We start from the raw sequence: 14,264 nt of genomic DNA on the forward strand, positions 1-14,264 counted from the left end.
TTCAATGCACTTATATGAAAGTTTTTATTATATCCCTCTTGGATGCCCATCATATTAAGACTAGTTTCATAACCAAAGCAAACTACCATGCTGTTCTAAAGACTCTCAAAAGAATATAAGTGAAGCATGAGAGTTCATCTATTTCTTCAAAATAAAACCACCATTGTGCTCTAAAAAGATATAAGTGAAGCACTAGAGCAACAACAAACTACTCCGAAAGATATAAGTGAAGATCAATGATTAGTCGAATAATTATGCAACTATGTGATGACTCTCTAACATTTAAGAATTTCAGATCTTGGTATTTTATTCAAACAGCAAGCAAAACAAAAGTAAATAAAATGACGCTCCAAACAAAACACATATCATGTGGCGAATAAAAATATAGCTTCAAGTAAAGTTACCGATGAATGAAGACGAAAGAGGGGATGCCTTCCGGGGCATCCCCAAGCTTAGGCTTTTGGTTGTCCTTGGATATTACCTTGGGGTGCCTTGGTCATCCCCAAGCTTAGGCTCTTGCCACTCATTATTTCATATTCCATCGAATCTTTACCAAAAACTTGAAAACTTCACAACACAAAACTTAACAGAAAACTCGTAAGCTCCGTTAGCGAAAGAAAACAAAACACCACTTCAAGGTACTGTAATGAACTCATTCTTGATTTATATTGGTGTTAAACCTACTGTATTCCAACTTCTCTATGGTTTATAAACTACTAGCAAAAAAATGCCCGTGCGTTGCACCGGGTGAAATATTAAGTATAAATTGCTCCACGTGCTATTATGCAACATTTTTTAATATAATTTTTGCAAATGTCAGCAATAAGGTCAATGTAACCTTTGAGTGTAGCAATTATGATCTCGACGCACCGCGATCTAGCAGGTCTGTGCAACAGGATTATAATGAATGAAATTGCTATCTTTCCTCTAAAAGAAACAGAAATAAGGCAACCTGCAAAAATAAGGCTCGACAAGGTTTTCATCTGTGGTGACGACGGACCCTGTTTGTACTTCCTAGGTTGCAACACCAGGACAACCCGATACAAATGCTCGTGCATTGCAACGGGGAAAAAGTATCCACGTACTTAACATTTATAACTCGTAAATACATTTAATTCAATGATGCTTCCCTACAAGCAAACAAAATTTGCAATGTACTTGGGTTGACCGGGTGGAGGAACTGGATGGAAGAGTGCGTTTCGTATCCCACTGGCGAGAGCAGGATAAAGATACTCCGTACTTGGGCTAATACAATAGGGAAAATCGAGGAGTTCATGTCACTGATCTGAGCCACTAACCCTGTTTTCCATTTAATTTCGATTCCCTCTCCATTCTCTCCTGTTGTTCATCTTGTTCACACCACATAAAGGTTCTGAATTGTGTATTTGTATATTGGCTTCTGGTTCTATTTGCAATAAACAGAATAAAATATTAGGTTGACTCATAATAGCTTTCAGACACCGAAATTGAGACATATGGCCAAGCATGTTGTCACTGCTGTGCTGCAAAGGTAGGCACGAGAAACATGTATGAGGCCACCAAACAATTCTTTTGTGTTATGAATGTACTCCAAAAGGACCAATCATACTAAAATATCATGGTACTGATTTTTAACATAATTTATTCCTCTCCAACTGAATTAAATGAATATATAATTGAAAAGATGCCATGTGCCACCTTCAAACTTCAAAGAAACGATTGTCATGTATAATGTTTTGTCACATTCAATCTTGTACAATTAATCTAGTTTCACAAGAAGACATTGGGCTATCCCTTGGCAATACTCTGAATCTGGTTCTTCAACATGTGTAAGACAAATCTAAACATATACGAAAATCAAGATCCAACAAATACGCTAGCAAAAGTATTTAGTTTCATCTTGTTGTTTGGACATGAAGTAAGAACATGAATCAATTTATGTGATGAGGATGTGTCTAGTTTCACCTTGAAAGGAATTGTTATGATTACTAAGAACAAAATATTTAGTTTCATCTTGCTGTCTAGAAAGGAAGTGTTATGATTACTATGAAAAATATCCTCATGCACCAAACACCTGATGAAATTAGAATGAAACTTCAGGGTGTCACTACTTGAGAACTTGCTCAGTATTCCAAATTACAAACCTTACCTATACGGAACGGACGAGCAACCCTACCCCATTTTTCTATTATACTAATCTTCCGCCAGGCAATACATTTAGCTCCATCAATTAACATGAGCAGAACAATCCAGCTCAATTTTCTGTCAATCTGAACCCCCTGACGTGCAAAGGCCGCCCCTCTTCAATGGCCAGTAAACAGAGTGCATGTGCGCTCCCAGACTCACAATACCAAAATGAAACTCGATTGACCATGTGTTATGGGTAGTTAGCAATGCCAACACGCCACAGAAAATCTGAGCCAACAAAAATTCAACCTCGTCCTTGGCTAACCAGAGGTACTGATGGATTTCAGAGTTAGACCAAAAAGGCGTAGACGAGCACCATCTTAAACTGCAGGTCTCCTGTGTTTCTAGTCAATTCAAGGATTGTGGACAATGTCTATAATATGTCATATATGGGGATCAGATGTACTCCATCACGTCGCTAGTAATGGCCGCTTTATCGAACATTGTCCATGGCCCGACGCGCTTCAGATTGTCATAACATATATCAGAGCGAACATGTATTAGTGAGGGTACCAAGCAAACTATGATAGCAGGCGAGTTGAGGGGATACGTATCTATTGGGGATGTGCCGTCGCAGCCGACCCGGCAAGCAAGTCCTGACCAGCCTGCCGCCGAGCGAGGGAATAGTGCCTAGGAGCCAGCTGTGGTACTTCTCGTACACCATGAAGTAGATAGCTTTGGAACAGAATACGTATCGAACGTTGTTGATTTTCCTACGGTAGAGCTCCTTGAGGACCTCGCGGTGGTTGATTTCCAGCAGCCTCCTGAAGGCCAGGAGAGATTTACTCGATCGAGAGGCATGGAGGCCGTCTTCGCTGTCATATTTCCTGTAGAATAATCAGTAAACTTATAAGTGACAGTTCACTTAATAATGTAACTCCACTATAATAAGAAAAATTGCGTGTAACTCCAATATAATAATGAAGGGACAGTAACTATAAATCCAAATTGCATATCTCTTCAGGCTTTATTTGTGCTTGTTTCCCCTCTTTGGAGAGTTTTTGTTTCATCTCAACTGAAGACCATGTGAATCACATCAGAATTCTGCCATGCAAGTACACCTTCAAATTCGAATATGGCGTCACCGTAAAATAGGAATATGCTAGAAATTCCCACGTTAATCTGAAACATCTGACCGTTTATTAGATAGGAATATGCAAATGTTGAACTGGAATTTAAATGTTTTGGTTGCAAGTGAACTCGGTACCACCCTTGTTGTTAGATATTTGTGATGTGAGAAAAACCATTGTACTACATATATAAATTGAATCAATACAGTTTATTTTACAAAAGCACACAATACAATAATTTAGGATATAGATCAGAGGTTTCTATAGAATATAAGCATTTAAAAGGAACATATTTTCACTCATGCTGCAATAACAATTTGACAATGAGAATCTTGTAAGAACTACATTTTCAGCGATACAATCCGGAAATTATCAATTCCTAAGACCCTAGCTAGAACCGAATAATGATTTATAACAAGAATGGTCTAACAAGAGCAAGATCAACATCATCTCTGAATTTCGTCAACCATGTGATGCACAGCAACCAACCAACGGGACAATTGCATTTTTACCCCTAGTTGGTTCCTACCCACAGGTTTTGCCCTTACTTTTCGAGTTTGCTCAGTTTTGCCCTTTCTTTTTCCGTCGAGGTCCCTCGAATGCCCTTTGACCGTTTGACAAAAACTTTGAAAATTCATAACTAATTCATATGAACTCAGAAAAATGCAAATAAGATATCAAAATGTTCAGATAAACATTACATTTATGTGCATATCATTTGCATTCAGGACAAAATCACCCTTTAAACTACGTGAGGTAATTAATGTTATTAACATTATTAAAAATAAAAAGGTATAAACAATATTTTTTCATGAATAAAAATTACATGCAAATGTAGGTGATGTTTTCTGAACATCCTGATATCTTATTTGCATTTTTCTGAGTTTATATCAACTTGTTATGAAGTTTCCAAATAATGTTCAAAGTCGTTAGAACATTCTTAACAAGATGATACGAACTCAGAAAAATGCAAATAAGATATCTGGATGTTCAGAAAACATCACCTACATTTGCATGTAATTTTTATTCATGAAAAAAATATTGTTTATACCTTTTTATTTTTAATAATGTTAATAACATTAATCACCTCATGTAGTTTAAAGGGTGCTTTTGTACTAAATGCAAATGATATGCACATAAGGGTAATGTTTATCTGAATATTTTGATATCTTATTCGCATTTTTCTGAGTTCATTTGAATTAGTTATGAATTTTCAAAGTTTTGGTCAAACGGTCAAAGGGCATTCGAGGGACCTCGATGGAAAAAGTAAGGGCAAAACTGAGCAAGCTCGAAAACTAAGGGCAAAACCCGTGGGTAGGAACCAACTAGGGGTAAAAATGCAATTATCCCAACCAACAATGGTGGAGCAAAGTGAGTTGTACCTGAATAGTGCCCGTCCGAAGCGACTCAGTCTGGGATTTCGTAGCCACAACCATGGCAAACGTGCACAGCCTCACCATGAGTGAGAGAGGGCACCAAAGCTACTCTGGCTCAAATAGGATGAAGATGTTAGTGGTAGGAGAAGCATATGCCCCTTGGCCGTTGCTCAGCTCTGTACATGCAAATACAATACAAAAAATTGTTGGAATTGTCAGCTGAATAGCAAATTCAGTTAGAATTTCATGTCAACATAAAACCCCAATTTAATGAGATCAAGAAATCTTCTTTTTACAAAAATAATAAACACAAGCGCTAGAACAAATAGTTGTACCTAAATAAAGTTTACAGATGCACATGAATAGATCCACACGAATAGAGCCAAATGAAGGGTCGAGTCAGTAACCTCACCATGATCCCGAGATAATTGCTATCCATCTTGAGGAGACTTCATCATTACTATGGAGTAGAGCTACAGAACCGTAGAAGATCTCTCCTCATGGAAAATGGGGTGATAAGAACACGTAGAGGAGCATCATATCGGGTCACATAAGGAGCGATGTCAGGCACGCTGGCAGCTGGCAATGCCATGGAGAAGAAGCATAGCAGAAGCAGCTGAGCGAGGATGTAGTGGATCAATGGGAAGGTCAACGCAGCAGCTTGGAGCAATTGAATTTATGGCCATTAGATTGGTCAGTGAGAGGTAATTGGGTGGCGCTTGGCTAGGGTCTTTCTTTGCAATGTTCTTCTTCATCGGGATTGCACTCCATTGCCACACTTCCTCGTGGTCTTCCCCATCCCGCCAGAAACCCCTCTGCTTCTTCTCACGCTGTCCCGTGGTCTTGTGTCACTCGATGGCCTTACTGCTCGGTGGCTACTTGACCGTAACAATGGGAACCAATCTTGTTTAGAAAGAAGATTCTGTGAGTGAAAACTACAAAACACACGAATCATCATGAAAACGAATAGCAGTACATCATAACCAAGGGAAGAAATTAATAAGAAGTGAAAGCAACTTGCAGAAATCAATTGTTTATGCAAGGATAGTCTGCAAAATATGTTTGTCAAGACAAATCTAAAAACCAAACTGCTTGTGTGACTTTAATACGAATTAAATTGCTGAACCAAATATGTTTGTCAAGACAGATCTGAAAACCAAACTGCTTGTGTGACCTTATATGAATTAAATTGCTGAACATCAATATAGTGGAAAAGATATTAATAACCTACAGGGTAAGACTTTCAATCCTACTGTTTGCTAGCATGCATAACAATGTGACTCCCAGCATACACTAACCATGCAAAAAATAGAGCTGGAAGGCATGAATTCCTAATACAAAGAAAATGATGATGAAAAACTAATTCAAGATGAACAGAACCAAATCCTACAGCTCATCCATCTTATGAGGAAAGGATTCTGCTTCCAAAATCTAATTGTCTCTGCAAATTCAGATGACCATTATAAGAATAATTAATATATCCACCATGAGCGTCCAGATCTTATTGGAGCTGCTGTGTCTAGGCATAAAAAAGGGCAACACCTAACTGCAACTTCTTTATACGATTAAAGAAAATTTGATAATACATTTGTCAAACAATAGGAGCCGGCGTACCCATGTGTCTTGAGACTCCACATGATGTAAATTAACTAGCAACCCATTATTCTAGTAACCCAATTAACTCCCACCATCATACCATTTTTTGAATCATATGAAAGGAGAGTTAGTCTCATATGTCGGAGTTTACCTCAAGGATCTGTGACTGAAAGTGCAGCGACGACTGGCTGGCGGTGGCTCTGGTCGAGCGGCGAGCATGAGACCTCCTAGGCGGCGTACAGCGAGGAGCTCGGGCATGCGAAGGAAAGGAGGAGACGAAGAAGACTGGTGGTGCAGGATGCTTCGAACACCTCCGTCGGCCATCGGCCGGCGGCCGGTGCGGAACCGGACTGGCTGGTGGTGGCTCTGGTCGAGCAGCGAGCGCGAGCCCTCCTGGGCAGCGTACAGCGAGGAGGTCGGGCGCGCGAAGGAAAGGAGGAGCTGAGGCAGACCGGTGGTGTAGTGTGCTCCGATCACCGGCGTCGGCCATCGGCCGGCGCAGCACCGGATCGAGCGTCGCGCAGGTCGTGCGCCTCCTGGCGGCTGGGATCGGGAGGAGAGGGAGAGAGGAGAGCCCGTGGTCGTGTATGTTCCTGTTTTTTGTTTACAAAACCTGGACGAAACGTTTTCTCACATTAGAAAAAGACTACGGGTTCAATAGAAAAAACAATAGGGACTTCATTGCAAAACTGCCATGACGGTGAATCCGGAGACTCAATCCGTGCTTTATTATTAGGGAAAGATTTTACTAGCCATAGATTCATCAAAATAAGCAAACAACACACGAAAAACAGAATTTGTCAAAAACAGAACAGTCTGTAGTAATCTGTGACTAACGCAAATTTCTGTTACCCAATTCAAAAATAAATTGCTGGACATGAGGAATTTATCTACTAATCATCTGCAAAAAGAATTAACTAAATATCACTTTCCAAATAAAAATGGAAGCAATTCTCGAGAGCGCTAAAGTTTCTGTTTTTTACAGCAAGATCAACAAGACTTTCCCCAAGTCTTCCCAACGATTCTACTTGGCACAAACACTAATTAAAACATAAAACCACATCTAAACAGAGGCTAGATGAATTATTTATTACTAAACAGGAGAAAAAAGCAAGGAACATAAATAAAATTGGGTTGCCTCCCAACAAGCGGTATCGCTTAACGCCCCTAGGCAGGCATGATGATTTCAATGATGCTCACATAAAAGATAAGAATTGAAACATAAAGAGAGCATCATGAAGAATATGACTAGCATATTTAGGTCTAACCCACTTCCGATGCATTGGGATTTTGTGAGCAAACAACTTGTGGGTACAAGAATCAATTTGCATAGGAAGGTAAACAAGCATAACTTCAAAACTTTAAGCACATAGAGGGGAAACTTGATATTATTGCAATTCCTACAAGCATAAGTTCCTCCCTCATAATAATTTTCAGTAGCATCATGAATGAATTCAACAATATAACCAGCACCTAAAGCATTCTTTTCATCATCTATAAGCATAGAAATTTTATTACTCTCCACATGAGCAAAATTCTTCTCATTCGGAATAGTGGGAGTATCATAAGAAACTCGAATACTATAAATTGTTTCCACAATAAAAGAGTAATGTTCAGAAAAGGGGTAACCATAATCAGGACAAGTTTTATAAATATAATTGCTACTTTTTATAGCATAAGTATCATCACAATAATCATCATAGGTAGGAGGCATGCTATCATCATTATAAATTTGCATATCAAAACTTGGGAGACTAAAAATATCATCTTCATTAAACGTAGCATCCCCAAGCTTGGGAGAAACATTAATTGCAGCAAATATATTCTCAAAAACATTATGTTCATCAAGCATAGCATCCCCAAGCTTGGGCATTTTCATATCATAAGCATAATCACTCTCATAATTAATAGTATGGATAGCACCAATAGTATAGCAATTATCATATTCTTCCAAGCAAGTGCCAAAAAGATTTTCAAGATCATAAGAAGTATCATTATCTTCCAAAATTATATTTTCATGAGGCACAATAGTAATAGGAGAAGCATTATTTGGGGGAGATATCTTTTTAGCTCTCTTCCTTTTTCTTTTCTTCTTCTTCACCACATCATGTGTAGGTTCAATCCTCTTTTGGAGCTCCTTATTAATGAGATTGGTTGACTAGGAGGCTCCTCCTCGTTACCTGATTCATCATAAGAAATAATAGGAGGATATTGGGAAGTCTCTTCCCTTTCATTAGTATTCTCTTCATCCTCTATTTGTTTTCTTTTCTTTATGTAATTGGCAATATAAGGATTTTCAATACAATTCACCACACAATACATATAAATTTCCTCTAGATCAAAACCAAGAAGTTTATAATGGGCAAATTCTGGAAGATGCTTAGTTATACGTTTCATTTCTTCGTAGCATCGGATAGCTAAATGGCCCTGTTCATTGCAAAGTCCACAAGTATGGCCAAGAAAATTTAAATCTTTAGCACAAACATCTAGCCTTTCTTGCAACAATTTCGTTTCTAAGTACTTATGCCTCTTGCAATATCTATCTTCCCTATTTGGTGTGTATTTGCAAACCCAATGCACTCCACAAAAATTGACATGTTTATAGGAGACATTTTCATCATAACTTGTGCAATCATCATTAGTACCATGGATATTCAAGGAGTTCATACTAACAACATTGCAATCATGCTCATCATTCAAAGATTTAGTGCCAAACATTTTAACGCATTCTTCTTCTAACACTTTGGCACAATTTTCCTTTCCATCATACTCACAAAAGATATTAAAAAGATGAAGCGTATGAGGCAAACTTAATTCCATTTTTTTGTAATTTTCTTTTATAAACTAAACTAGTGATAAAATAAGAAACTAAAAGACTTGATTGCAAGATCTAAAGATATACCTTCAAGCACTCACCTCCCCAGCAACGGCGCCAGAAAAGAGCTTGATGTCTACTACACAACCTTCTTCTTGTAGACGTTGTTGGGCCTCCAAGTGCAGAGGTTTGTAGGACAGTAGAAAATTTCCCTCAAGTGGATGACCTAAGGTTTATCAATCCGTAGGAGGCGTAGGATGAAGATGGCCTCTCTCAAGCAACCCTGCAACCAAATAACAAAGAGTCTCTTGTGTCCCCAAGATACCCAATACAATGGTAAATTGTATAGGTGCACTAGTTCGGCGAAGAGATGGTGATACAAGTGGTATATGGATGGTAGATAAAGATTTTTGTAATCTGAAAATATAAAAACAGCAAGGTAACTAATGATAAAAGTGAGTGTAAACGGTATTGCTATGTGTTGAAACAAGTTCCCTCACTAGTAGAAAAAGGGTCAAACGTGAAGCACATTAGTGCCGGTTTGATTTTGGCCCGGTACTAATGGTACCATTAGTGCCGGTTCGAACGGATTTGCATTAATGCCGGTTCATGTTGAACCTTTAGTACCGGTTCGTGGCACGAACCGGTACTAAAGGGGTGGTGGCAGGCTGGCGTCAGGCTGGGGCCCCACGATCACCTTTAGTACCGGTTCGTGGCACGAACCGGTACTAAAGGTCTAACCTTTAGTACCGGTTCGTGCCATGAACCGGTACTAAAGGGGTCCGACCTATAGTACCGGTTTGTGACACAAACCGGCACTATAGGGCAATTTTCAAACTCTACCCCCCCTGTGTCGCCATTTCAGTTTTAAAAAATCAAAAGAAAATGATAAAAACTTCAAAAAATAAAATCCTTTGAGAGGTAGTTATATTACTACATCTACTAGTTAGGAAAATTTAAAAACTACAATCTGGACATGTTTTGCAAAAAGTGTAGGGAAAATGTAAAACGGCTATAACTTTTGCATACGATGTCGGAAAAAAAAGTATAATATATCAAAAAATTCAGCACGAAAATCCGCATCCGATGGAGACGGCCTATGGCCTGTTTGGAATTTTTTAGAATCCTCAAATTCCACAAGGAAAAAAAATATATGGTCAAATTTCAGTTTGTTTAAAAAAATTTGGTTAAATCTGGTCAAACTACTTATTCAAGAAGTATTAATGTTACTACATAATTATTCAAGAATATTAGTGTTACTAAATAATTATTTCAATTTTTTGAATTTTGGTCAAATCTGGTCAAACTATGGTCAAACTGTGGTCAAATTATGGTCAAACTTATTCAAGAAATATTAGCGTTACTAAATAATTACTGTTTTTTAGAATAATAGTTTCAAACTCAAATGGTGAAATGTATGACTTCATGCTCAAGCTAAACTACTGAGGGTTAATAGGATTGACATCTTACTACTGTCAGGAAAACAACAAGTGCAGACTCGGAAACGAAGGAGAATAGAAGCCGAAAGTTAAGCGTGCTCGGGCTGGAGTAGTGAGAGGGATGGGTGACCGGTCGGGAAGTTAGATGATTTGGAATGAGTGATCCACACTTGAGCAGTTAAGAGAGGTGATTAGAGACTAAATCATCAAATAATTCAAAAAAAAATTAAAAATCAAAAAAAATCAAAAAAAATTTCCAAAAATTTCAAAAAAAATTCAAAAAAAATCTTTAGTACCGGTTGGTAACACCAACCGGTACTAAAGGTCCCCCATACCAGGGCGCGAGCTCATGCCACGTGGTGGCACTTTAGCGCCGGTTCGTGCCGAACCGGTACTAAAGGGGGGGCCTTTAGTGCCCACCCTTTAGTGCCGGTTATGGAACCGGCACTAAAGGCCCTTACGAACCGGCGCTAAAACTCCGTTTTCTACTAGTTCCTCAATAATAATAACATAATTGGATCACATAACTATCCCTCAACATGCAACAAAGAGTCACTCCAAAGTCACTAATAGAGGAGAACAAACGAAGAGATTATGGTAGGGTACGAAACCACCTCAAAGTTATTCTTTCCAATCAATCCATTGGGCTATACCTATAAGTGTCACAAACAGCCCTAGAGTTCATACTAGAATAACACCTTAAGACACAAATCAACCAAAACCCTGATGTCACCTAGATACTCCAATGTCACCTCAAGTATCCGTGGGTATGATTATACGATATGCATCACACAATCTTAGATTCATCTATTCAACCAACACATAGAACCTCAAAGAGTGCCCCAAAGTTTCTATCGGAGAATCACGACTAAAACGTGTGCCAACCCCTATGCATAGGTTCATGGGCGGACCCCGCAAGTTGATCACCAAAACATACATCAAGTGAATCACGTGATATCCCATTGTCACCACAGATATGCACGGCAAGACATACATCAAGTGTTCTCAAATCTTTAAAGACTCAATCTGATAAGATAACTTCAAAGGGGAAACTCAATCCATTACAAGAGAGTAGAGGGGGAGAAAACATCATAAGATCCAAATATAATAGCAAAGCTCGCGATACATCAAGATCGTATCACCTCAAGAACACGAGAGAGAGAGAGAGAGATCAAACACATAGCTACTGGTACATACCCTCAGCCCCGAGGGAGAACTACTCCCTCCTCGTCATGGAGAGCACCGGGATGATGAAGACGGCCACCGGAGAAGGAGTGCCCCCTCCGCAGGGTGCCGGAACGGGTCTAGATTGGTTTTAGGTGGCTACGGAGGCTTCTGGTGGTGGAACTCCCGATCTATTGTGCTCCCCGATCGTTTTAGGGTATATGGATATATATAGGCGGAAGAAATACGTCAGGGGGGCCACGAGGGTGGAGGGCGCGCCCAGGGGGGTGGGGGCGGCCCCCTACCTCGTGGCTTCCTCGATGCTTCCTTGACGTGGACACTTAGTCTCCCGGGTTGCTTTCTGTAACGCCCTCGATGCGGCTATATCTCCCACGTGTCGAAGCACGACTTAGAGGCATAACCGCATTGAAAGCAATGTCGCAAGTGAGGTAATCTTCACACAACCCATGTAATACATAAGGGAAAGAGATACATAGTTGGCTTACAATTGCCACTTCACACAATTACATGAATAAAGCATTACAACATCCAGATACAGTAAAGGTCCGACTACGGAACCAAAATAAAAGAAGACTACCCCAAATGCTACACAGATCCCCGATCATCCCAACTGGGCTCCACTACTGATCAACTGGAAACGGAACAACATAACGAACACGATCTTCAACGAGCTCCTCCTCGAGCTCGATTGCGTCACCTGCATGGTATCATTGGCACCTGCAAATTGGTTTTGGAAGTAACTGTGAGTCACGGGGACTCAACAATCTCACACCCTTGCGATCAAGACTATTTAAGCTTATAGGAAGGGTAAAAGGTATGAGGTGGAACTGCATCAAGTGACTAGCATATATTGTGGCTAACATACGCAAATGAGAGCAAGTAGAGAAGGCAAAAGCACGGTCGAACAACTATGATCAGAAGTGATCCTAGAACAACCTACGCCAAAAATAACTCCAACACCGTGTTCACTTCCCGGACTCCGCTGGAAAGAGACCATCACGGTTACACATGCGGTTGATGTATTTTAATTAAGACAAACTTCAGGTTTTCTACAACCGGATATTAACAAATTCCCATCTGCCCATAACCACGGGCACGGCTTTCAAAAGATCATATCCCTGCAGGGGTGTCCCAACTTAGCCCATCACTAGCTCTCACGGTCAACAAAGGATATTCCTTCTCCCAAGACAATCCGATCAGACTCGGCATCCCGGTTACAAGACATCCTTGACAATGGTAAAACAAGTCCAGCAAGATCACCCGATGCGCCGACATCCCGATAGGAGCTGCACATATATCATTCTCACGGCAACACTGGATAAGCAATCCGTACAACTAAAACCAGCCCTCGAGTTTCCCTGACGTGGCACTGCAAGGGGCTCTAGTTTGGACCAACACTTAGACAAGCACTGGCCCGGGGGGCTAAAATAAAGATGACCCTTGGGATGTGCGACTCCCAAGGGAAAAAGGCTAGGTGGCGAATGGTAAAACCAAGGTTGGGCCTTGATGGAGGAGTTTTATTCAAAGTGAACTGTCAAAGGGTTCCCGTTATAACCCAACCGTGTAAGGAACGCAAAATCCAGGAACATAATACCGATATGACGGAAACTAGGGCGACAAGAGTGGAACAAAACACCAGGCATAAGGCCGAGCCTTCCACCCTTTACCAAGTATATAGATGCGTTAATTAAATAAGAGATATTGTGATATCCCAACAAAATATCCATGTTCCAACATGGAACAACTTTAATCTTCACCCGCAACTAGCAACGCTATAAGAGGGGCTGAGCAAAGTGGTAACATGGCCAAACAATGGTTTGCTAGGACAAGGTGGGTTAGAGGCTTGGCTTAACAATTTGGGAGGCATGATAAGCAAGTGGTAGGTATCGCAGCATAGGCATAGCAAAAGAGCGAGCAACTTACAAGCAAAGATAGAAGTGATTTCGAGGGTATGGTCATCTTGCCTGAAATCCCGCAAGGAAGAAGAACGAGTCCATGAAGAAGACAAACGGACAAAGTCGAACGGATCCTCACAAACGCAACGTTACCGGATTACCGAGAAGTACACCAGAAAGAAAGCAAAAAACAAAGTAAACAACCACCACATAAACATGGCATGATGCACAACCGAGTATGATGCATGTCCGGTTTAATGAAACATGGCATGGCAAACTGCACAAAACAATCCTACAAATTAAGTGGAGCTCAATATGCAATGAGTTGCATATTGACGGAACACCACATCAATTATTTAGTTCACTCTCGGTTAGGTACTCAACAAATTTAAATGTTGTTAAACATGGCAAGAGGTGAGGCAAAAGAAAACTACACATTTAAGCAAGTTTAAATGAGGCCGGAAACAACAACAACAATTCTGGTAAAACCCCATATGCATATCTTAAGGTTTGGTACTGATCTGCCCTAAACACAAATTTAGAGTTATTAAACATGCAAAGTAAAGCCACCATGATAATCTAGGCATTTTTCTACCCCATTTACATATAAAGATTATTAAATTCGGAGTTACGGTTATTTAGTTATGAATTAAATCATTTTAGCATGACATAGGAGCAAATTTAAACAAACAGCAATTTAAACATTTTAGACATGGAAGAAA

At 39.9% G+C, this 14,264-nt stretch overlaps 1 long non-coding RNA gene across 1 annotated transcript; it reads right to left on the reverse strand.

Moving 5' to 3' along the window:
- Positions 1-327: 327 nt before the first annotated feature.
- LOC147959530 (uncharacterized) lies at positions 328-6,821 on the reverse strand. The gene is made up of 3 exons (XR_015610876.1): positions 5,025-6,821; positions 4,619-4,788; positions 328-2,993 (listed from the first exon to the last, which is right to left on the reverse strand). It is a non-coding gene; the product is annotated as an uncharacterized LOC147959530 (long non-coding RNA).
- Positions 6,822-14,264: the final 7,443 nt, after the last annotated feature.

This window comes from Triticum urartu, chromosome 7A (assembly GCF_056163025.1).
Source record: "Triticum urartu cultivar PI428250 chromosome 7A, HENAU_Tu73, whole genome shotgun sequence".
Lineage (NCBI taxonomy): Eukaryota > Viridiplantae > Streptophyta > Magnoliopsida > Poales > Poaceae > Triticum > Triticum urartu.